Source organism: Spodoptera frugiperda, chromosome 14 (genome assembly GCF_023101765.2).
Source record: "Spodoptera frugiperda isolate SF20-4 chromosome 14, AGI-APGP_CSIRO_Sfru_2.0, whole genome shotgun sequence".
Lineage (NCBI taxonomy): Eukaryota > Metazoa > Arthropoda > Insecta > Lepidoptera > Noctuidae > Spodoptera > Spodoptera frugiperda.
Genome location: NC_064225.1, coordinates 6,238,657 through 6,261,312, shown reverse-complemented (window position 1 = coordinate 6,261,312; position 22,656 = coordinate 6,238,657). Strand labels below are relative to the sequence as shown.

The 22,656-nt window shown below is 33.1% G+C and overlaps 1 protein-coding gene and 1 long non-coding RNA gene across 5 annotated transcripts in view; one reads left to right on the top strand and one right to left on the bottom strand.

Annotated features, from left to right (window-relative positions):
• The window catches only part of LOC118279207 (uncharacterized), a 106,336-nt gene that overhangs the window by 10,581 nt on the left and 73,099 nt on the right, over positions 1-22,656 (top strand). The gene's annotated exons all lie outside the window — the stretch shown is intronic.
• LOC118278671 (uncharacterized) lies at positions 19,940-21,503 on the bottom strand. Of its 4 annotated transcripts, none has more exons than XR_007705946.1 (3): positions 21,075-21,503; positions 20,597-20,818; positions 19,940-20,456 (listed from the first exon to the last, which is right to left on the bottom strand). It is a non-coding gene; the product is annotated as an uncharacterized LOC118278671 (long non-coding RNA). The 4 variants fall into 4 exon arrangements; XR_007705948.1 differs by having other exon boundaries at positions 19,940-20,453; XR_007705947.1 differs by having other exon boundaries at positions 20,606-20,818; positions 21,075-21,502.

Genomic DNA, 22,656 nt, shown 5'->3' with positions numbered 1-22,656 from the left:
CCTTTTTATGTAGCTCTTGTACAGGTCAGACCCAGGTTACGGACGCGTGAATAAAATTGTGGGTTACTTCTTGAAGGTAGTAAGGTGGTCAGGCTTCGAAATGAAATATTAAATGACGACCCATTTTGCTCTTCTCTCAAATGGATCTTGAATCAAAAGTGTGGCGTAGTTTACTGAGGTATCGGTTTTTAGTGTCCCGTATGTACGGAACGGGCTTTGAAAGGTAATTTACTTTTGTAGAGTTGATTTGTTCGCCATTTATCTGTATTTTTATTTCTTTTATAAACAATATAGAATTGAATCTTAAATACCCTTTTCGCATCATCAACAGTCATTAGTCTTTTTATACATGCTCGTCGGTTAAGGGTACTATTAATGTAAGTATGTAAGATTTGTAACAATTGCCGTTTTACTGTCTCTGGCTACTCCCATGGGGGACAGGCGTGAGGTTATATACGTATACTATTAAATGGTATAAGTGTAACTACAATATGTACACATTATAAACAGTGGTATTTAGATTAAGGACTTATAATTTTAATTATAAAATCTTAAAGGGTTTTGTCGATTGACATATTAATAATGACAAAAAAAAGAATAATGATTTTATTATACTTTTTGATTATACTACATTACATACATTTACAGTTAATTTATGGGTCATTTAGTATTATAGCTAGTAATTAGAGTTCAAGCTTAACAATATAGTGTTAACTTCCGCAAAAAATAATATAACTAACTAAAATATTTAACCACACGAAATGATTCGTGTATGAAAATCATAAATTAATTAAATCGGTGTGAACGCCATTGTATTATTACCGACCGAACATAAAATAATTTGCAAAATTAATTCAACGTTATTTACAAATAGTTCGTGAACGTTTACTCTATGTGGTACTATGTTGGATGGTCATTTTACCAGTACACAAAAGTAAACCGTATTATAGAAGATTTAAAACTCAATAACTCATATCTGCACGATTATGGAATCTACATACACGGAATGTGAACTTGAGTTGGCATTAAAAAAACAGATTTATCAGGAATTGGTACTGCTTTATCCTTGTAGTATATTCCCTTAGTAAAAGAGTACGGGTAGTGAAAAATGCATTCTGCTTTATGCAGAATGTATTGCTCTAAGCAGAATGTATTTCTCACAACCCATAAATGATAGATCATTACCGCACGTTTTCATAACAGTTTCGTATGATCTTGTGGATAACAATACTTTGTTTTGTAGTTAATGTTTTCACATTGAGCCTATGAAGCCTATAAAGGCTCAATACGAAAACGCGACCCGAAATAACCCTTCGTTATACTAGAATTTTCCCCATATATTGCACATCCACTGATACTAACTCGATTAACAAGGTCGTTCATTAGTAACTTAGTTTTTAGGCAGTAAGAAACTTCCAAGTCACCGCCTAAAAACCACTGCGTTCCTATTCCTTCATGCCGGAACCCCGGTAGCTTTAACTCCCCAAATCATAAAACACTCATGTACAAAAAAAAAACGTGACCAAAAATTGGCGCGTGGTTTCAAAAGAATGTCGCAATAATTGCTATCGATAACCATCATGGCGGTCCTGCCCCTGATTGGCGTTCAAGGATCATTAATTTTCGCCCCTGCATTTTTATTTGCAACACCACAGGCAGTCTACATGAATGGGAAGAGGATTACGTTAAACGGAGTTTTAATGTGTAAAATTAAGTGCGTGTTTTTCGTTTCGGTAAATTAAACATGGAGTATAATAATTTATGCCAAAATTCCAGAGTAATAAGGTCGTATTTATTTTAACTTGTACTTTATTAAAATGTGTAGGTATTAATTATACTTTTTCCCTACGAATATATTATGTTGCTAAGGAATGATTTTGATGTAACAACGAGACCGTAGCTAGGAATGTTTATGTTAAATTGAAGAAATGTAAATGACCTCTGCAAAACTTAATAGGGATTATAAATAGGGTTTTGGGTTACAACATTATCACAATTCTAATGAGAATTACGACTAAACACATCATTAACAGATTATATTTCTTGATATATTTTTTTAAGTGGTAATATCGAAGCGAGAGGATGTGTCGAATCCTTACTGAATAAAAATCACCCCGTTCCTACTCCAGCTTTTAGAGCTTGAGTCCCGGTAAACCTGCTAGGTAATCCGCAGCTCCGGATAAGGCATCACGCATCATCCTACTGGGGTCACCCCCATTTGTGGTGGTCTGATGGCGCTTTAAACGCGCCCTACGCACGGGTCGGTCTTAGCGGACTCGCACATTTCTTCGTACATAAAATACTATTTTCGTTTCTATATCAATGACAAAAATACCAAAATAAACTGACTAATATTGATATTTCTTATGGCATCTATTAAAGAAATTATTACATACATTTTTAATATAAGTAATTACGATCTTTAACTGATTGAAATACCAGGAACTCTATTCAATTCTTTTAAGATCAAGTCACAAATAAATATATAAGGAAAAGGAATAGTGACTTTTCCTTAATAAAAAAAAAAAAAAAAAAAAATTTGTCCCTTGAATTTGTTCCTTTGACCTTTAATACGAAACGAGGAAGTTTCCTCACATTGCTTATTTAATGAACCGTGCTACCTAGCGTTAAATTTATGTATAGCTTTAGTTTATTTTTTATGGAACACGCCGGTATACGAGCAGACGTATCACCTGATGGTAAGCAATTGTGACACCAGAGGCGTTATAAATGCGTTGCCGGCCTTTTGGGGGTTAGGAATTTAAGGGTTGTTGGGGAATCGGGTATTTGAAAGATTAGGAAGGGAGGAATTGGGCCTCCAGTAACCTCACGCACACAACGAAACACAACGCAAGCGTTATTTCACGTCGGTTTTCGGTGAAGCCGTGGTATAACTCCGGTCGAACCGGCTCATTCCTGCCGAAGCATGGCTTTCCCACACTTTATCACATAATCACATAAATGGCGACTACTGCCAAAGGCTAAAGGTCTCTTTTCACACGTAGAACGTTGCCAGGAAGCCTGTTGGCCATTTTAAACTTATAATCAGAAATTTTCCTTTACTCTCAGTGTTAAATAATCTTAGAAAGTACATATAACTCAGAAAAGTCACATTGGTACCGTACTTTACCGTTAACTAAATTGTGTTTGTTGGTAACTAAAGTTTGTGACTAATATGTTTAAGGCTTGTTACTACTCTTGTTGCGGGTAGTGTAAAAGCTGATTAACTGACGATTCAATCCAAAGTCTTTAGATTAAGATCGATTTTTGACATTAGTTCTATAGACTTTCTGTCAAATTAACAGAACATCCATCAGAAGATTCTCGATTAAAATGTGTTATTGAAATTGGCAGTTAGATTTTACATATTTTATATATATCGAACAGCGCTTTCTGCTAAAATAAAATGTTGATCTGACTGCTAAGCGTAGAGATCACGAGAAACTCTTCGTATGTAGACCACTTCTGGACTAGTCCAGAAGGGTAACGATCACAGGCTGTTTATATAAAGGGAAAGGGCGGCGGGCTTCTCTGATTAGAAATATCTTCTTTACAATATGCCGTCCGAATAATGCACATCTTTATATACAAAAATCAATTACTGTTCGTTCGTTAGTTAGGTAGTGTACCTAGTTGATAAAATTCTTTCATAAGATGGCTAATTATAGTCTTGACTTTGTGAAAATCTAGAGATGGTTTAAATGATAAGAAAAAAATGTTTGTTGCGGTACGGAGTATGTATGTTTCCAAAAATGCGACTACCAATAAAATAACCGATCCAATAATGTTGTCAACACAACACTTTAAATAAATAACTTCCAAACACAATAACCGTTATTGGAAAACATTAATAACGTTTGCACTATTGTTAATTTTGTCACAATTTTATTGCTGTACAATCGTCACATTGGTATTAAACAATATATATAAGTGCCAATTTTGTAACATGGTTTATAACATTACACTCACTTAAAAAAAATCGTTGGTTGGAAACGTAATGCTATATTTAGCGAGTTTATAGGTAAGCCTATTGCCATATACTAAGCACAATTTCAGACTTAGCGCTACTACTGAAAAATTATCAAAAATCCGAAAAATCCCAGAATATTTTACCTGACCCAGAAATCGAATCCGAGTGCCCTTGCTCAGCAATCGCACTAGCAACGAATCGAACAGCAACGCTGTGTAAATACAATAGCAAAAGTAAAGTGTGGGCGACGCTGATCGCTTACCATTAGGAGATCCGTATGGTCGTTTGCCCCATATTCAGAAAAATACCAATGTGGAAAATAAAAAGTACACTATATAGTCTTTCTAATACAACGTAAGACAAAAATTGGCCATTATTCAACCAAAGATAAGAATCACTAACGACGCCAAACTAATTGCGACTAGCCCAAAAAGAAATTAGATTTTAATCCCTTTCAATTTTTCAGATTCTTATCGCAACGTCGAACAAAATGGCTCGATAGTCTTTGGCAGTTTTCAAGAGATCATTAAAGTTATTTAATCTCTGGGATTATTGGACGGATGAGAATATTGTCTTGTGGCAATCCTTAAAGGAATGGTTACTCCATTTGTTTCAAAGGGTCATATGAAAGAGATTACATTATATGAGTCTGTGAAGGCTTGTCCTTTTGCCTCAAACAACAGAATTCATTTGGTAACCAAGGTCATTTAAGATTCATCATAATATGTTCCTTTACTATTGATATGAGATTCAGTTTAAGAGTGCTTTTCCACCAGAGATGTGCTATCATTTGTGCCATCATAATATGTAGCAATACTACGAAGATGTTGTAACTAAGCTGTGAAAATATGTGACTGTTTCCACCACAGAACATATAATTCTTTTATCCATGGTTTCCACCGATACTAAGCTATGTAGATATGCGAGGAATAATAGTAGGGAAGCCATCCATAGCACGCATCCATAGTACGCATCCATAGAACGCATCCATAGCACGCAAATAACAATGAATTGATTGCAAACACATACTTAGGACCTTTTTCTACAAAAAATAGTACTTTTTCTACCCCAAAATAAACTAGAAACAAATCTAAATAAGGATTATTCTAATCAAAACCACATTTCAACGCAGTGTCATTTGATTTCAAACCCACTAAAAATATTAAAAGCATTTTCTAGTCAATAAATTGTAATAGACACGTACACTGTTTCAGAAATAACCTTGTAAAGTGATGCAAACAATTTTCATTTGTCCTATTTTTGTTCATAACTGTTTCAACCGCTATTTTGTGTTTTAAGACTTTTTGTGTCCGTATGAGGCTGTCACTTGTTTGTCTAATATCACTACATATAATAAAACAAAGTCACTTTCTCTGTCTCTATGTTTCTTTGTATGCTTAAATCTTTTACATTACGCAACGGATTTTGATAGGGTTTGTTTAATTGATAGAGTGATTCAAGAGGAAGGTTTATATGTATGGTACTTGCATAATTTTGTAAAAAGATTAAAGAAAAAGCTATTAATCTCTGAAATAGCTGGATCGATTGTGTCACGACTTTTATTGGCAGGTAGCTGATGTAGTAAAAAATAACTTAGACTACTATTATTTTATAAAAGAAAAAAACATTTTTTCCGAGAAACATAACAAGTAATGTTACTTACCATCAAGTGATCCGTCTGCTCATTTACCGACTTATAGCATGAAAAATGATAATAATAACACCAAAATTGACGTCGTTTGGTCAACAAGGCTCAGCACTAATTGCAAAGCGTGTACTCTGATTCTCATAAAAGCTAGCATTTTGGCTTCGCAGCCACGAAAATCTAATACAATCACGAATATCCTTCTAGGAACGTAATACGGAATTTCGTCCGTATAAATTCCATGTAGTGGACCAATCTGGACAAATTAAGTGAAAAAGAAGTGTTTATTTAGCTTATTTTGTTGTACTAGATGGCTTTGGCACGATACCAAAGATTTCTCCCAATTGGGATGTATTGGATTAATACTGTATACTGACTTTCGTTGGGTATATTATTCTTTTAACAGTTTCGTAATTCGTCTTTTTTTGGTTAGTAAATAAGCGAAAATATGTCATTTTGTGTAACGTTTATTAAGTTATTTTGTTTGAAGGGAAATCATCCAATGACTTCTCCCGCCTTGGGCAAGGCGAGAAGAAGTGTCAGACTCTTACTGACTAAAATCCACCCTGTTTCTACTCCTGCTTTTTGAGCCGATTTTTTTTCGGATTTCCGAAAAATACCCAGTAATTCTTTTCTCGAACCGAGAATCGAATCTAAGACTTCTTATCCAGTCCACTCGTACTTACGACCACTACACCAACGAGTCAAAATCGATATCATCAAACAAAATGTCAAGCACAGTTACCTACTTAAAATAATCCCTCAGTCTATTTCAATAGAGGAATTAATTTTATCTTTGTACCAAGTTAGGAACAAGCCAAATTCATGTTATCAGATATTTCTGGAAGATTAGCGCTGGGTACCAGGTTCCGGTATCAATTGGGCACACTTCCAATCTTGATAATTGTCTAGCAGGAATCCCCTATTATAGTCTTAGGTGACCCTATTAGCTGATATTTGGCGTTTGCTAAGGACTTAATTTCTCCCGTGTTAATCTGTGTAGGAAACATTTTATGTACCCATTTGTAATACAAGGAAATGTTTGGTCATAATTATATCAAACTAACTAACCAGTATTAGCAAGACTAATGAACAACAATTCGATTAATCAACAATCATATTAATTTTTTGCACCTAAAATGTATAATAGAAATGATTTTATCAACTCGTTTATGTTGGAAATGTATATAGGTTTTTACGAGTTGACAAACGTTTTACAGGAAGATGATTAATTTTTATTTTAATGTCCGTCTTGTAGATTATTTTAAAACACTTATCTTTTAATTTCTGATGTAAACTAATATTTTCGAAATCTTTCAAATATCGCGAGACGTCACTTCTAGGTACGTATTATACGTAAACATGACAAAATAAAAAAATGCGTATCTAATAGTTTTTCATTACCTAACTGACGGACTGAACAAATTTTTAATTTTCATAATGATTGATGATGATAACAAGGCCGGTTATCATCCCTATTATACTCAAAACACGGCAGATCTATATTCCTACTACCTTAACATAACATCACAACTCCTTAAACATTGACTCAAAGCTAAAAAGCCAAAAACAGTTCTCATTACTAACAAACCTGAAAAGAAAAGCAAGAAAAAATCCGAGACCCTGTCTTTCGTTGTTACTAAAAAGTCTCCTAAGAACATCTAAGTGAACTATCTCAAGACACGACCATTGTGTTGTTGGAGCCAAAATGAGGCACTCTATCAGACTTAACCCGTTTACAGAGACACACGGGAACCCGGTCCCAACGACCGAACATTGTTAAATATTCAAAAATTCATCAGTTCCACACAGTTCACTAAAAGGAAAGGTGGGTTCTTGTACAATTTGGAAACTTTCAAGACTTTGGCGTAGGTGGGTTAAATGTTATACGTTTAGTTCTGATTAAGTTATTAAAATAAAGTTTAGCTTTAATACTACAAAAGTTATAAACGAACATAGGTTAAGTGTTTTCGATGTTACTAACCAATTTTCAGCACGGTTGGGGCTGTGACTGGGCAAGCCTGCCAAGTAACGTGTAGCGGGTTCGAGGAATCACGGGCAACTCTTTGTGTGATAATGAATTTTTGTTTCGGGTTTGGATGTGATGTGTATGTGAACTTGTATGTTTGTAAATGCAACCTCGAGAAAGGAGAAAATACGTGTGGGACAACTTTTAAAAATAAAGATGTTTGTAATAAACGAAGAAAAAATGCACTACTATATCCCCCGATGTAATTGTACAAACAATGGTCATCACAACATATAAATAAAGGTGCAGTGATTTCAATTTAGTTTTTTTCGTATGAAAGGGGACTTATGTGCGAGTGTTTTTAGACATGTTTGATGAAAATCGGTTGAGCCGTTTTAAAGTTATGGGCGGTGAAAGTGGGGAGATTAGCCGAAGGTCTGCAAATATACTGGGATGGGGTCTCAAATTAAACCGCACTGAAAGAAGATATTGAAAGATATTATGTTTTCGTATTAACAAAAATAAAAAAATAAATTAAAAATTTAATAACAAAAATATAAAATTTTTAATTTAACGTTTTATTATAAACAAGAAATCTTGCACCAATGTAATCTTTAGCCTACTTATAGAAACAAAAACTAGTAATTAATAAGTCAATTATTTTTTTTATTTTTTAAAAGAATTTATTTTTTTATTATTGTTAATACGAAAAAATGATATCTTTCAATATTTTCTAGTGCTGAGACCCCAAGTATATTTGCAGACCTGTCTCCCGCACGTTACTTTCATAACTTTAAAACGGCTCATTTTCATCTGTCTACTCGCACAAATCCCCTTTAATACGAAAAAAACTAAATTGAAATCACTGCATCCGTTCTCGAGTTATGATGCCACAGCGACAGACAGACAGACAGACAGACAGCACGTCATTATAACACCTCTCTATAGCGTCGGGGGTTAGAAATAAAAGCGAACGGCTTGTTTTAGATGTAATATTTACCTTAACAAGAATCGAAATTATAGTAAGTATATGTAATATATAGTAAGCCTAACTTAACCTAACCTACCTATAAAAAGTATAAAATAAAAAATTAAATTAAAAATTTTCGTAAAAAACCCCCGACATAAAAATTAATTTCCCTTTAAAAAGTAAAAAATAATAAAAGAAACTTAATCTTAAAGTACCTAAGAATGTACTTAATAAAAAAAAATACGTCTCGTTGGGGGACCGCATTCATACGGACTGTACACCGCCGCCTTATTTCTATTTTCTGTGTAAGTACTTAAACATCAATTTACTTTAATGTTAATACCAAGCATGTGATACTTATGAACAAATCGTAGATAAGTAAGAAATAATTAGGAGCGGTTCCCCAACGCGACGTATTTTTTTTTTATTATTAGTACATTCTTAGGTACAAGACTTTTATTATTTTTTACTTTTTAAAAGGAAATTAATTTTTATGTCGGGGGTTTTTTAAATTTTTAATTTAATTTTTTAAAAGGTCGGTAACGCACCTGTGACACTTTCGGTGTTGCGAGTGTCAATAGGCGGCGCTGATCGCTTACCTTATTCCATAAAAAATAGAATTGAAAAAATTAAATTCGAAAATTCATATATCATGTAATTGTTCTTCAAACAATGGTTATCACAACATATAAATAAAGCCAGTTTTAATTTAATTTTCAATAAATACAATTTAATAGTATACTAAGCTTTATAGTCAGTCCTCCATTTTAATAAACTCGTTATAATTAAAATAGAACTTAAAGAGGCCACCTTGTACTGCAATATGTGAATGTCTGCAGAGTCATATTTCATGCGCTTTACTCGTAAAATTATTAAAACTTGATTTAATTACTTTATGCTAGGCGTAAAGCAATATTATAGACCTACAATAAGGACAATGGCCTCGTCTATTATTTGATACGAGATCAATATTATTGTAATTAGTATATAATAAGATATTAATTATTAATCAATTATCAAGAACTAGCTGAAACGACAAACTTCGTTCCGCCTCAAACATATTTTATCACCTTTTAAACCTTCCCTTGACTTCCACAAATGATATAAAACCAAAATTTGCCAAATCAGTCCAGCCGTTTTCGAGTTTTAGCGAGACTAACGAACAGCCATTGATGTTTATACAGAGATAGATAGAGATTTGGTGTTTTGGAGAATATTTTATTCAGCAAAACGAGTAAGACATTCAAAAGTGATTTTAAAATTGTGCAAGCGAGTAAAGAAAGCTAAGTTACTGAATTTTCGTAAAAAAGGCTAATTCCGTCTTTTGAGAGATTTCATATTTTTCAAAAGAAAACTGTTTATGTTTACACTACACTAAATTAAATTTTTCATTCCAATTAATTCGGTCAAAACGTAAAACAAAAGAGGTCACAAGTCAAAATCTTGTTTCACGATTTTCAACCTTACGTACCTTGGTGCCACAAAACTTTGATCCATTTTCCTGTGGTATGCAGAAATATGCTTAAAATCCTGGATTTCTCCGTAACGATAGATTTTTCTGGTTTCGACGTATACCTAGCAATAAAAAGGTTTGCCCTTGATAACATTCGTAGTTATAATCATATTGGTATTTTATTTGATTTTTGAATAAATTATTTTACCTCCTTTAATTAGACATTCGGCTGTTTTTTTTTTTTCAATCATTAGCCCTCCTACAATTGATACGGTACTTTATTACATTTAATAACAAACCTTTCCAATACTTTTGAAGTAAAATGTTACAATTGATTGCAGGCGAGCACAGTATGCTATAATTTTATAATGCATGTTATAATGTAATGAAATTGAAATATAAATGGAATCTTAAATAAATATTCCTTTAGTTTTGAATTAATTGCTTTCTTTCAACTTCTTTGAGTTAATATTATGTTATCGGCTTACTCACGTACCTAACTGTTTGACGAGGAACTCGACTAGTTTCAAGCCATGCTGTATATTCATGAGCAGCATTCCGCGACACATGACGTGTATTGTCGCGCTGCCTGCTGTATGTCTCACGTAAATTACTTATTCTTTGGAGTTATTAAATGTTTAATGCATAATGAAGTATTATAACCGCAATAAAAAACATTTTACTTTTAAACGTTTTCTTTAATTCTAACTTTCGATGTGTTCCATTCCAAAGCAATACGAAATCAATTAAACAATCGAATAACATCTTTAAAAAATAACTTTCAAATAACAACAGTAATTTATCGCTCTTTACAACACATTCCAATCTAAATTCGTAGGAAAAATATGAAATGATTGCGGATATATCGATACAACGAAATTACATACACGATACCGCAGTTTTCCGCGCTCCAATACATCCATTCATTGGGCCAGGGCCGAACCTGGACCGAAAATTGTAATAAATTTATAGCTTCATAAAAAAAGAATAATCTAGACTCATTCACTCGGACACACTCGTGTATTGAATCGTGTGGCAAATGCACGGATCACTGGCCTAGCTTTTTCACGTTTTTTTTTTCAATCCATATGATATTCGAGGTAAAATTCTGTTTTTGTTTGGATATTTTACGTCAGTTTATTATTAACTGTCTCGTTGGCTGAGTGGTTGCATGTGCGACTGCCGGGCAAGGGGTCTCGGTTTCGATTCCCGGGTCGGGCAAAGTATTGCTGGGCTTTTTTCGGTTTTTCGGAAATTTCTCAGTAGTAGCACGGAATCTTGCATTGTGCCCAACATATTATTATGGCAATAGGCTCACCACCTGTTATATGGGACTTACAACAAAAAGTGGGTGTACATTGCACAGTGGCATTACGTGTCATAATGTACACCTCTGATTACCCCTTAGGGGATAAAAGGCGTGAAGTTATAAAAAAAATAATTATTTTGTAACTAAATACGTCCCTGTGACTATTGTGTGTTTAATTCCTACGAGCTTTGATTTCGAATGAATAATTAAATTCATGTATAAGGCGCGTTTAAAACTTTTTGTTTAAATAAGAGATTAATATTTGGAGTTAGAAATGTAAGAGTCATTTTATTATTTTTTGAAAAAAATGTTTAACGAACAGTTTCGTAATGTTGAAGTTTATTGTAGATATATTGCATTAATCTTTGTTTTTAAATACAAATAACACAGGGATTTTTTAGTTTTTCCGGAGTTTCTAACTACTAAAGGAGTCACCGTGACTCTGGCTTAAAGCAAGAATAGGAACGGGATGGTTTTTAGTCGCGGGAGTCAAGGCATGTGACTTGGGACGCGTCAGATTTCAGTGCTCCGGTATTTTCATGGTTGTATCTACTGTACATCCTGACTTAAGGAGTTACAGCGGTTTTGTGAGGTGGTGGTGACTAGGTCACTAAAAAATAGGTATAATAGTTATTTTCTTACAAACGTACATTTTGATGTCAAAATAGTTCCCATCTACGTTACTAGATGGCGTTATAACTCTAAAGGCTCTTCAAAGCTGAAAAACTTAATGTTACTTATAAATAGTTCAGAGTACACAATAAATAACACCAACGTAGTTATATAATACCTTAATAAACATTGGAACATCGAAAATGGTTCTTTGGTATATACAATATGTAATTTATTTGTCGCCGATAACATAAGGGTTTGTTATCATTTGACCTTTTAAATCGCGTGGGATGTTGATTGGGGGAATTGAGGTTAAGTTAGTAAGAATAGATTGGTTTTACGTAATAATCTTTGGTTTTTATTTGGTTAATTATAATGAATATTTTATGTGTTTTCGTCTGCGGTCGTTTTCAACAATTACTATTATTTACTACTATTTATACTAAACCTAGTAACGTAGTACCTAAACTAACCCTTTGAATTGTTAGGTGACACTTATAGATTGATGAAAATCAAATAGTCTTAAACTTTGGTATTGAAGTAATACCACGGCCTCACAGAAAACCGACCTGAACTGGCCCCACAGACAACGTATTGTGTTTCGTTGTGTAATTGAGGTTACTGGAGGCCTAATTACCCGAGCCCCAATTCCCTAACAACCCTTAAATCCTAATCACCAAAAAGCCAGCAACGCACTTGCAACGCCTCTGGTGTTTAGGTTGTCGATGGGCGGCGGCGATAGCTTACAATCAGGTGATCCGTCTACTCGTTTACTAGCTTATACCATAAAAAAATATCACCAAAATTATTCTATAAAAAAACAAGTTTCGATAGAGCTACTCGTTTATTTCTAAAGAGTAATTAAATGTGGACAAAATCGTGTAGAAAATTATAAATAATCTTTCCTTCTTGACCTCGGCAGTTGATACAAGATTAAAGAAACTTTGATGACAAGATGATATTTTTATACGATGTCTTGCCGTGGGCAGTAAAGAGGCCGGTACACGTAAGAGTTTATGATTTATTATGTTTTTGTTTTGTCTTCAAAAAGTTTAGCAAATCATTGTTTTTGTTTTGGAAACAAAACAACGAGAGGTCTTTCAGCAGTCGTCCTATTTTTAGGACAAGCTGGGAATCAAGTTATTGAATGATTAAATTTGTTTGGTAATAAAAAATATCGATATGAGCATTGTTGATGCTTTAACTTCTTTGAAGTATTCAACATCTCCAATTTCAATTCGTTTATATCGTGGTTGTCAGGAGGTTCGAAACCTACCAACGGTAACTACCAATGTCACTTGGAAAACATAGTAAGTCAACCTGGTTTTATAATTTCTAATTATAAGTTTGAAATCGTCAACCCGCATTAAACCCGCATGGTGATTGATGCTCAAACCTTCTCCGTGCGAGAAGAGGGTTTTGTTCAGCTATATCAATTTATAGGCTGTTGATTTGTCATATTATGCAGTTTGGCTTTACTTAATTTAGTAGCTTCAGATACAACAAAACAGTCAACAAACATAATTTTATCGAATAAACCTCATTTTCAAATATCAAGCGTTATTTATTAACATTAAAGAGTGGAGTTTCGACAAAAATACCCTTATATGAGAAGATTTTATTATGCTAAGGACTGTTTGCCGACTCAGTAATCGAGTTACGACTCTCTTGGTATCAAACTCGGATCCATACAGAGTTTTATACGTTAAAAGAATTGTTACATTCGAATACTTGGAAATTCTCATGATTTTTAGGAGTAGGAAGAAAACATGACGGAGATTTTGACAAGAGCCAAAGTATTTGTTTCAATTGTATGCTTTTGATAAAAAGAATAATGGCGGCTTCGTTGCCATGGTAACCGTTGGGTGGTTTGTTTGTCATTGTAAAGGAAAAAAGGTTATGGAATAAAGCAATGTTAGGTACATAATCCCATCAGATCTTTCGAAGAAAAATTCTCAAGAGAAAATATTTCGGCTTATTGCCGATTATTATGATTCTTGAATATCTTAACTCCAGCCCTCGTAATGTGGAAGTCTTATATCACTGTACACATTTAATGGGAATCTTGAGATTATTAACCGGAAAATTCTTTGACATGATTCCAAAATACGGGTTGATTATATCAAATCTTTTATCATCCGCTGTATTGTTTACTCGTATATTTAGGCTCATTTTATCTTAAGACGAACTAAGGAGTAATTATATTGTTTTGGTTTTCAAATATGGTAGTCTTTCATTAACACGCACACAGGCATCTCTTAAATCAAGCCACTAATCAGTCGATCAATGCAAGCTTCATCTTTAACTTTTCACATTCTACTACTGATAGCCATTTTGCTCAGTAGTCACACTTGATACCAATTATATATCAGTCCCTTGTCGATAATTTCAAATTTGTAACTACTGGATATAAAAATATAAATGAAATTTGACAGGATTTAGTTAGGTAGAATTTAAAACTTTTTTAAATAGGGCCGAAGCCTTTAATTTTCGCCTCATTAAAACCTTCTTCTAAGTTTGAAAAATACTATGCTGAAAATCGCATCAAAATCAGTTCAACCAAACGCGAGATAATCGCGCACAAACAAACAAACATACATACATACTGAGAAAAAGGGGTCCCTTTTTGAAGTCGCCTGAAAACCAGACACTATGTTATAACATAAAAAATATTTTCTTTTCAACATCTAATAAAAAAATACCCAAGCGTTCCTCTATTAAAAAAAAAAACTTTTCCTCATTACATTTTCTCCTATAGGTAACTTAAATCACCGACAATCTAGTCCAAACATAATTCTAGAAATATCCTGTTCCCATTCTTTCATTATTAAGCCATTTTCCACAACGCTTTTATCTTTACTAAAAATCTTTGTACGTTCCTGATTCTAGATATAGGAACTAATTAAGTTTTTTGGCAAAGAAAACTTTTATCTATCTATGAAATTGGATACTTGCCGGCTTTAAAGAATGGGCGATGCCTATCGTTATGGCCTGATTGCTAAAACTGTGAATAGTCTTTTGTCTGTATTTTTTGGCTGTTGAAGTTGGTGAATTTTGTGCCGGAGAAAAGTTTTAATGTGTAACTTTTTAATAGTCATTGTGCAGTATATTAGATTAAAATATACTGCCTAGCGAGTTACTGTGGTTTCGGCTCGAAAAGCGGAAGTAGGAACGGGGTGGTTTCCAGTCAGTAAGAGTCTGTCACTCCCTCTCGCCTCGCCCCAGGCAGGAGAAGACATTGAATGGTTTTCCCCCACAAAAAAAATACTATTTTTGTACTCATATACAATTTGCATCTTCAAAATCTTGTAGACAATGCTAAAACTATAACTCTAATTATACTCCTAATAGTATAATACTTACAAGTCATTTTGAATTAAGTTTGATCATTAAAAACGTTTGTTTTACAATACAAACTAAACTGAATTTAATATTTTGCTTTCACAAAATAATACAAAAAACTATTCGAAGTAAAATGAACACAATGTATTTACTAGACATTTGTCAAAACAATTCTAGATTTCCAAACAGAATGAAACATATAAACGAGCCCTGTTTATTTTCTGATCAACTCATGCAATAAGGGCCATTCTTGTTTAACACAAAGCCGTAACTGCTTTAGTATTTTTATAGGCATTCGGTAAACTGGGGCTCTGGAAAAACATTCCTTCGTGAAAAGTAAATTATTTGTACCAAAAAATACTGTGTACAAATAAAAGACAAACAAAATGCCACGAAGAACGTGCCTGAGCCGAGTTAAGGTTACAATACACTGTGCTACTGGTAATTAAATTTTGAAAGGGATAGGCAGGTAGGAATACTACTATTGTGTTACGTAATATAATTTTGGGAGCACTTTATCTCGATGTGAGCAAAATTGATAGATACAAATACAGTTTTCACCAGGTTATATTTGAATGTTGTTAACCACGACATTGTGTAAAAATGCTCACGTTGTTTCTGAAAAAGGACATACCAATATTAAAATGAAGCTTGAGACATCCCAACTTATTATGCGTTCAGTAATAGTAAATAATAATACTTAAAAAGAACGGAAAATCGCCTTTAAATGTTAAAGTGGGAACTTCCAGCCTTTTAAGTCGGATTATATGCCCTAAACCTTCTCCTAAGTCTGAAGAATACTAAGCTAAACACCGCATCGAAATCAGTTTAGCGAAACGCGATATAATCGAGCACAAACATACTTACATACATACAAATCAAACCGAGAACCTCAATTTCTTTAAGTCTTTAAAAAAAACAAAAAAATACTTTTCGCATTCCCAATATAACTAATTGTCCTAAAAAATTACACGACTTTTAAACAAAGCCGTCAATGTACAACTAGCCTAATCCATCTCACATACCCAAAATGCCTCCACAGACGTTGGAAACACGTGCCTCATAAAAGTACTCGAAGAGCTTGTCACTGAATCAATGTACGCAGTGTACCTGATATACGGTGTACATTACAAGTAGCTAAATATTTTATTTCCATTCAAGTATTTTCTTTTACAAAACACAAACTAAGAAGATTTCGATAAATAAATATAAATAAATTCTCTGTGACTCTTTTAGTCTTAGACTAGATTGCAACTTACAATGTGCCTTGCATTGGTTTATAGTCGAGCAGTCAATTAATGCAAGTTGTTGTGTCGTTTCTTTCAAGTTGATTGGCGTTCCCAATATTTAAATTAAATTTCTTTTACATTTTGTTTATCAAAACCACTGCCGAATAATCACCAAAATGAGTGCTCCAAAAATTTACTTTTTTAAGTTTATTTCTAGCCCACTGAACACAACATCAAAACCATTAAAGTCAAGTTATAATTTCTTTATCCAACAGAAAAATCTAATTCAAAACCGTTACCTTGTTAATCAACAAAAATTTTGTTTCAAAAACATCTGATTTTTATCAAATTAATGATTTAATAACTCCAACGGTGAGCAAGACTAGACTTTGATAAAAAAAGATAAACGTGAAAAATTAATAAAATAACTTTGAGGTGACTGTGTAATCACTGAAAGTTGGTTTTGAACGTTCATTGCACTATAATACGTTGTGATGTTAACGCAAAATTATTTATTATTATATGTATAAATTATGTTCTGTATTTGAAAGCTGCTAAATGAGTTTTCAGGCAAAAGGTCTTTCATGTGAAAAATTAATGAGATTTTTTGACAAAGCATACGTTTATTTGCAGAAAACTATAATATAATGAAGAAAATAGTGCGATTTGAGGTCATTGCAAAAAAATATTTATAAATTAAAGTGAAAGTCAAAGTATTTATTTCAAGTAATCCTTGATTAGGCACTTTTAAATGTCAAATTGTCTTGTCCGTCAGTCTGTCCGTCAGTAAATCTAGGTGCTCGTCTAGTTCTGAATGGAATAAGATGCGAATTATAAGTATAACACCGGGTGACATAGGAAATTAATAGTCTCGTACAGTTTTCACACATAACTTCCGGGCTAGCTCAACTAATTTCAAGCCAAACCAGTAACCCGTAACTACTTTTAGTTAGGTGCACGTTGCTCGCTATGTCGAACACTCGAATAAAGCACTCATAACACATAAAGGGTAGAATCTCAGAAATTATATTAAGATCACGACAGAAGAAGTTTCAAAACGACGGGAGACAACTTAGTTAGTCAGTGAAACTCTAAAGTTAACGAATTGGGATCAAGTGGCCCCAGTATTGTCCGTACCTTTTGTGAGAAGAGGTGATATTACAAATTAATTAGGGCGTCTCCATCCCAATGTTCGGCCGAAGTTTTTGATAAATAGCTCCCTTTGAATGAATCGTAAAGTACCAACGAAGTTTGGCCTCTGAATGCAGCTCAAAATTGTACGTTAATTTTACTGTATTGAAATAATATTTTATTCTGTAATTTGATTTATGGGTGTTGTATCATCAATTGCCATTTTCACGTTGTTGGTAAATTATGACGAAATTAACCTTTTTGATTCTACTTACTTTTTTTGTTTGATGTTGTTTTTGGTGTTTAACTTTGAATAGTGCTTCTAGATGATTGCATTAAATATCCACATTATCCACAAGGTGGACAGACGACCTGGTTGTAGGTCGCTTCTAACCAGCCTATCTGGAAGTCATTAGGGAAGGCCTATGTTCAGCAGTGGATGTGTTATGGCCGATATGATGATTACGATGTACAAATCATTTCTAAGTTAAGGCAAGGTAAATTTAAAATGTATCTGTTTGGCTTGGATGTTCAGAAATAGGACTAGACCGACCGAACGGAGTGACTCTAGCTTTACAAAGGGTAAGGCTACAGTTAACTCAGTCACTTACTATTTTAACACAGAATTTCATAGTGATCGAGCAGTAGCACTATCTGATTAGACCATTCAAACTGATGTCCAACCCGCTTGGCAGGGAAGCATAGAGATTATGACAAGCCATCACATAAGAGAGACTCATGGACTAGCACTGGACAGTACCCAGCTATTGATGTTTAATATTTCAGGTTCAGCTGTTACTTTTAATATTGCAAGGCTAGATAAACTCATCAGAGTTCATCGTTCGACCTTCACACATTCCAAACTGTAAACGTAATAATATGAATTCTTTATGAATCACAACTTGACTCCACGCATCCACGTATCACTAACTAAATCATATTGAAATTACTAAAATGCTGGAAAATTTAAGTTTTAAACACTTTTAGAACTAATAACTATGTCTTCAGGCCAATTGTTTAAAGTGTATATACGAAATTGAAGTTTGATAAATAATTTAAGTTACTAGAATAATTCTTGTAGATCAACTTCGTTGTCTAGTGAAAACGAGGTTTCGATTTCAAGGTCAACAAAGTTTTATCGGATTATCTCAATAGATATTGTGAAATTTTTAGTTGGTGGTAGTTTAAAATTAACAGTTACAGAAAACGGAGTCAAGTAATCACACCTAATAATTATTATAAATGTGAAAGGTAGTTCTTTACATGTTGATTGCCCGTCAATCACGCTGAAAGTACTGCACGGTTTTTGATAAAATTTGATCTGTGATTGATGCAATTGTGAAATTTGATACAGACAGGCATACCCTGTCTGTATCAAATTTCAGATTTGGGTGACAGAATGCTTTTAATCCCACGGGAAAGTGGGCGAAGCTGTTGGAAAAAACTAGTTTATTTATGTTTGGAATTATGTTTATGGAAGTCATCACAAAAATTACTTTCCAGGTTACATTAGGTATTTTTTATTAAAAAAAAATCTGACAGAATATATTGACCTACAAAACTTTACTTGCAAATATCATTTACATAATCTATTTACTACACAAAACATATAATTACATGGTACATTTCTTTGCACTACCCTATGGTTGACCATCATAGAATGCCTTAAGGTGAATGTTCCGAGCTCTTCATGGCTCGTTTCCCGATAGATGGCGCTGAATTGAACATTTTCAGTTTTATGTTGTTTTGAGTGTCATTGGAACAATATTAAGTAACAGAAATAATAATGCGAAAATCAGGCATCCCACTTTATCGGAATTAGTCAAATTATCGCCTCAAAACCCATCCGATTTGCCATAAAAGCGAAATATTAATATCCAACTCTGTTTACAGTCATTTATACACACATAGACATAGCGCCTACTTTAAAATCAACCTTTCTTCAAAATTAACCACTAGATGGCGTGCATTTAAAAGTTAATAGGCTGGTACCTGTAGAAATTATGTCTTGGGGATTAGGAACTAAAGAACACCATCTGATGCTATTATGTTCTAAAAATAAAAGGTATAAGTAGTGTTATATTTAGGTACTAAATAGCATAAAACAAAGTCGTTTTCTCTGTCCCTATATTCATATGTATGCTTTCTACACTAAGGATTTTGATGCTGTTTCTTTTAATCGATAGAGTGATTCAAGAGGAAGGTTTATATGTATAATACATGTATATTATAGTAGGGAAACTGATAATTTTGCACCCGTGCGAAAACGGGGCGGGTCACTAGTTTGGGAATAAAATGAATGTCAAGAATGCAATGTAAGACAGTTTTATTTTATTATCTTATACATTATTTAATAGAATGTATATACTAACCTGCAATTATTACAAGTATTTATGTGACATGAATGCTTGATACGTGACTGATTATTAAAAAATAATCTCATTCAAAATAATAATTCAAAACTATAATTCATAAACAAGGCAACCAGAATAATAGATTGCAATCAAAGCGGAAAAATGTTTGAGAATATCTAAGCATCCATAATCACTATACTACATAAGGAAATAAAAAAGCAACAACTTTCCTTTTTGTTTTTCAGAAACCTTAAAATAGGTCAATGTATTCATATCACATTATGAACATTATGTTCATTACGACGAGTAAGTACACCATTTCAGTTTTCTGACATCAAAAAAAACATGACTGTAAACATTGATAATGTAGATTCTAAACACACTACTATAATAGTACAATAAAAAAACATTTGTCGTGTTGTTTTCGCTCATCCTTCCTCATTATTGCCTGGAAACTACCGCTACACAGCTGCTGCAAAAGAAAATTACTATAATTAGTATATTTTGTGTTTAACTTTTGATGTGGATGAAAACAATATCCCACAAGAAAAAAATATAATATAGATTGAAATCAATGGAAATCATAAAATAAAATAAAAAAAAATTGTGTACCTTTCATACCTAGGTATACATTTCGCATTTTTTGAACATGTCTCAAAACTATTTCTGGCAGAATACATTCTTTAAAAAAGTGTATTAACTTTGGCATCATATTGCTGATAAAGTCATTATATTATCTCGACAAACTTCTATAACAGTCAAAGGTTCATTGACTGAAATAAAACATATGAAGTAGCATTTATCCATGTTACTGACACGCATTTGTCCTTGAACCTGAAATAGATTTAATATTATAGTAAGAAGATGCTAAAATAAATTATAAAGTGGACATGCAATAGAATTTACTTGATAGTAATATTCATGCTTTTTATTCATAACTAGAACATTATTCATCCAATGATAGAGCAAAATTGAAAGGAAATCGTTTTTCTTGGTATGGTCATGTGAAGAAGAGGGATGAAACGCTTATTACTAAAAGAGTTCTAAGTTTACATGTAGATGGCTCAACAACTGATGACTCTATACGTACTTGAAAACTAAAGTTTGTTTACAATGAAGCTGGCCACAACTTGAGTTATAATTTACAGGTTTACTATCTTGTCGTCCACATGTATCCAACTGAATGCGCTTTTCACTCGTTTTGACGATTTACGGGCGCCTGAATATTCGTGGCGTTGATACGCCAGCTTTCTCGTAGGACCCCGACATAGTAGGTACCTAGATGTAAACGGAATCCGAAATACACAAAAACTAATTATATAAGTACAAGACAATATTATGTTACTTTTATAAACTCAGTACCTATTCGCATAAAATTGAAACGAAATTATAACAAAACCAGATCAAATCGCTTGTAATTGCAGCAAAATGTAGTCTCATGTCATGAAAATTATTGCAAAGTAAATATCCATACCATAGATAAAACAGAATTTATTAAATACGTTCCGAAATTCAGAAAAATTATAGCAATAAAATTTTACTTACCCAAATTATGATATAACATCAATTGAAAAATCGCTGCAGAACAACCATAATAAAATCATAAAATGATATTACATAATTATACTCTATTTACTATAACATTAGAAATTTAAAGATACTTGTTTTACCGTCCGTTCAACTGATTTTGAGTGTTTCGGAACGAGCGGGATTCATGTAGCAGACGCAATATAATGTGACAAATAATACTAATGTTTGTCCGTCCAAAGTTATTTGTATTACTAATCTGAGAAAACAATATAATATCGATCGGTGATTTCTAATATGAGGATTTTAGTTTGTAATAGCCAGCTAAACTCACGGGCTGACTTGCTAATATTTATTAGTTGGTAGGTATTTTTATTTTGAAATAAAATTACTTACTTATAAACAACATATACTACAATACTTTGCAATAATCATATTAAATTGGAAAGAAATACATACAAGAAATATTACTTCGATTCAATGAATTTTCATTGATCAAAAACATACAAGAAATTCCGCGCGTAAAGCCTAGCGTAATGCTACGCAAACTCTTCGAAATGTATTTTATTTCAAGTCAACCATCTGATGGTACTAAATAAGTTTGGCAACGTGTCAAAGGTCATGTTCGACGGAACGGCAACATCGTATTTTGTCTACGAACGAATTTAAATTTTTTTATTGTTGCCAGTGACAATAATAATAACTAACGCTAACATTTTTTTCACACACGACCACAATGTTTTATATTTTCGTTTACGATAGTTAGTTTTAAATTATTGTAATGTTTTTTAATGAAAACTATTGTTATAAAATTAGTAATGATTCTTCAAATTTACATTATCGGGTGCACGCCATCTAGCGTTTAATATTATAACCTATCCAGACATTCCGATATGTTTGATTGTCAAATTGCACTAACACTAGTAAAAGAAATGCCAAATTTTTCACGGTTTTCAAGACTGTTTTTCTCCATATATAATGCGAATTATTTACCAAAAAGTTATATGCAGATTCTTGACCGTACAAAAGTGATAAAGTGATTAGTTTTGTGCAAAAAGTGTCTATGTACGGAGAGTATACCGTGAACGAAAAATGTATGAAAAGGCGATCGGAACATTCACCTTAAGGCATTAAGTCTGCTATTC